This window comes from Lathyrus oleraceus, chromosome 3, assembly GCF_024323335.1.
Source record: "Lathyrus oleraceus cultivar Zhongwan6 chromosome 3, CAAS_Psat_ZW6_1.0, whole genome shotgun sequence".
Classification (NCBI taxonomy): Eukaryota; Viridiplantae; Streptophyta; class Magnoliopsida; order Fabales; family Fabaceae; genus Lathyrus; species Lathyrus oleraceus.
Window position 1 is genome coordinate 228,736,439 of NC_066581.1, and position 3,270 is coordinate 228,739,708.

A 3,270-nucleotide genomic window follows, 5' to 3' on the forward strand; every position below is an offset into this window, starting at 1 on the left:
GCAATGCAAGCAATGGCACAAGCTGTGCAGAACTTGCCAAATGCTGGTGGTGATGCTGGATCACGTAGCTTGGCGACTTTTCAGAGAGAGAATCCGCCGGTGTTTAAAGGGAAGCATGATCCAGATGCAGCCTTGGGGTGGTTGAAAGAGATTGAGAGAATCTTCCGTGTTATGGATTGCACTCCAGCTCAGAAGGTTCGGTATGGTACTCACATGCTAGCAGTCGAAGCTGATGACTTGTGGCTAGAGACTCACGAGAGGTTGACTGTGGCAGGTGAAGTCATTACTTGGGATGTATTCCGTAGGGAATTCATGAGAAAGTATTATCCGGAAGATGTCCGTGGTAAGAAGGAAATTGAGTTCCTTGAGCTGAAGCAAGGAAACATGTCTGTCACTGATTATGCTGCGAAATTTGTGGAGCTGTCCAAATTTTATCCTCATTACACTGGTGCTGGTGCTGAATTTTCAAAGTGCATCAAGTTTGAAAATGGACTGCGCTCTGAAATTAAGAAGGCTGTTGGGTATCAGAAGATACGCATTTTTACTGAATTGGTTGATAGCTGCAGGATATTTGAAGAAGACAATAATGCTCATTACAAGATTGTCAGTGACCGCAGGGGCAAGCAACATCAAAACCGTGGCAAGCCGTATGATGCCCCAGTGGGAAAAGGGAAACAAGGAGCTGCTCCGGCTCAGAGGACTAGTAGGGGAGGTGCTCCTGTTGGTATAGTTTGCTTCAAATGTGGTCAGGCTGGTCATAAGAGTAATGTATGCACTGTTGAAGTAAAGAGGTGTTTTCGCTGTGGTAAGACTGGTCATGCAATAGCTGATTGCAAGCACAAGGAAGTGATTTGTTTTAATTGTGGCGAAGAAGGGCATATTGGAAGTCAGTGTCAGAAGCCGAAGAAATCTCAGACTGGGAAGGTGTTCGCATTGACCGGAACTCAAACCTCCAGTGAGGACAGACTTATCCGAGGTACGTGTTATATTAATGGCTTTCCTCTTGTAGCTATTATTGACACAGGTGCGACTCATTCCTTTATATCTTTGGATTGTGCTGTGAAACTTAAGTTAGAGATATCTGAGATGTTTGGTAGTATGGTAATTGATACTCCTGCGAAGGGTTCAGTGACTACTACTTCAGTTTGTTTAAATTGTCCTTTGAATATTTTTGGTAGAGACTTTGGGATGGACCTAGTGTGTCTTCCACTAGTGCAGATTGATGTCATTCTGGGTATGAACTGGTTGGTGTTTAACCGAGTTTCTATCAATTGTTTTGATAAGACTGTGGTCTTTCCTGAGGTTGAGGAAGGAAAGGATTTGTTTCTATCAGCGAGACAAGTGAATGAGGAAGTAGCTGATGGGGCAGAGTTGTTTATGCTGTTAGCGACTTTGGAGGCTAAAGATAAGCTGGTGATTGGCGATCTAGCCGTGGTGTGTGATTTTCCTGATGTGTTTCCGGAAGAGGTGAATGAATTACCGCCAGAGCGTGAAGTGGAGTTCTCGATTGATTTGGTACCTGGTACTAGGCCGATATCGATGGCTCCGTACCGTATGTCTGCTGTTGAGTTAACTGAATTGAAGAGTCAGTTGGAAGATCAGTTGGATAAGAAATTTATTCGTCCGAGTGTGTCACCGTGGGGTGCACCAGTGCTATTGGTTAAGAAGAAAGAAGGTACTATGAGGTTGTGTGTGGACTACAGGCAACTGAATAAAGTGACGATCAAGAATCGGTATCCTTTGCCGAGGATTGATGATTTGATGGATCAGTTGGTTGGTGCAAGTGTGTTCAGCAAAATAGATTTGAGATCTGGGTATCATCAGATCCGTGTGAAAACCGAGGATATTCAGAAGACTGATTTCAGAACAAGGTATGGACATTATGAGTATTCTGTAATGCCTTTTGGTGTGACTAATGCGCCTGGAGTATTTATGGAGTATATGAATAGGATTTTCCATCCGTACCTAGACAAGTTTGTTGTGGTGTTTATTGATGATATTTTGGTGTATTCGAAATCTGAAGAAGAGCATGCTGAGCATTTGAGAGTGGTTTTAGAAGTTCTCCGAGAAAAGAAGTTATTTGCTAAATTGTCCAAGTGTGAATTTTGGTTAGGAGAGGTGAGTTTTCTTGGTCATGTGATTTCAAGAGGTGGCGTTGCTGTTGATCCTTCTAAGATAGAAGCGGTATCTAAGTGGGAAGCTCCGAAGTCTGTTGCTGAGATTCGAAGTTTCCTTGGTTTGGCTGGTTATTATAGGAAGTTCATTGAGGGATTTTCTAAGTTGGCGTTACCGTTGACGATGTTGACTAGGAAGGGGCAAGCGTTTGTTTGGGATTCAAAATGTGAAGAAGGTTTCCGAGAGTTAAAGAGAAGGTTAACTATTGCTCCTATTCTGATATTACCGAGTCCGTCGGAACCATTTGAGGTTTACTGTGATGCTTCATTGTTGGGTTTGGGTGGTGTGTTGATGCAGAATAAGCAGGTTATAGCTTATGCTTCGAGACAGCTGAGGGTTCACGAGAGGAACTACCCGACGCACGATTTAGAGTTGGCAGCTGTGGTATTTGTTCTGAAGTTATGGAGGCATTACTTGTACGGGTCAAGATTTGAAGTTTTCAGTGACCATAAAAGTTTAAAGTATTTGTTTGATTAGAAAGAGCTGAATATGAGACAGAGAAGATGGTTAGAGTTTCTGAAGGATTATGACTTTGGTTTGAATTACCATCCGGGTAAAGCAAACGTAGTGGCTGATGCATTGAGTCGGAAATCATTACACATGTCTATGCTAATGGTTAAGGAATTGGATTTAATTGAGCAGTTTAGAGACTTGAGTTTGGTGTGTGAGAGTACTCACAATAATGTTAAATTGGGAATGTTGAAGTTAACAAGTGGTATTCTGGATGAGATCAGAGAGGGTCAGAAATCCGATATGCTTTTGGTTGATAAGTTGACTCTAGTGAATCAAGGTCAAGGTGGCGAATTCAGAGTTGATGAGAATGGTGTTTTGAAATTTGGTAATCGGGTGTGCATTCCGAATGTTACCGAACTTAAGGAGAGTATTCTTGAAGAAGGGCATCGTAGTGGGTTGAGTATTCATCCTGGAGCTACGAAGATGTATCATGATTTGAAGAAGTTATTTTGGTGGCCGGGAATGAAAAGAGAAATCGCAAGTTTTGTTTATTCTTGTTTGACTTGTCAGAAGTCAAAGATTGAGCATCAGAAGCCGTCTGGGCTAATGCAACCGTTGGCTATTCCAGAGTGGAAGTGGGAT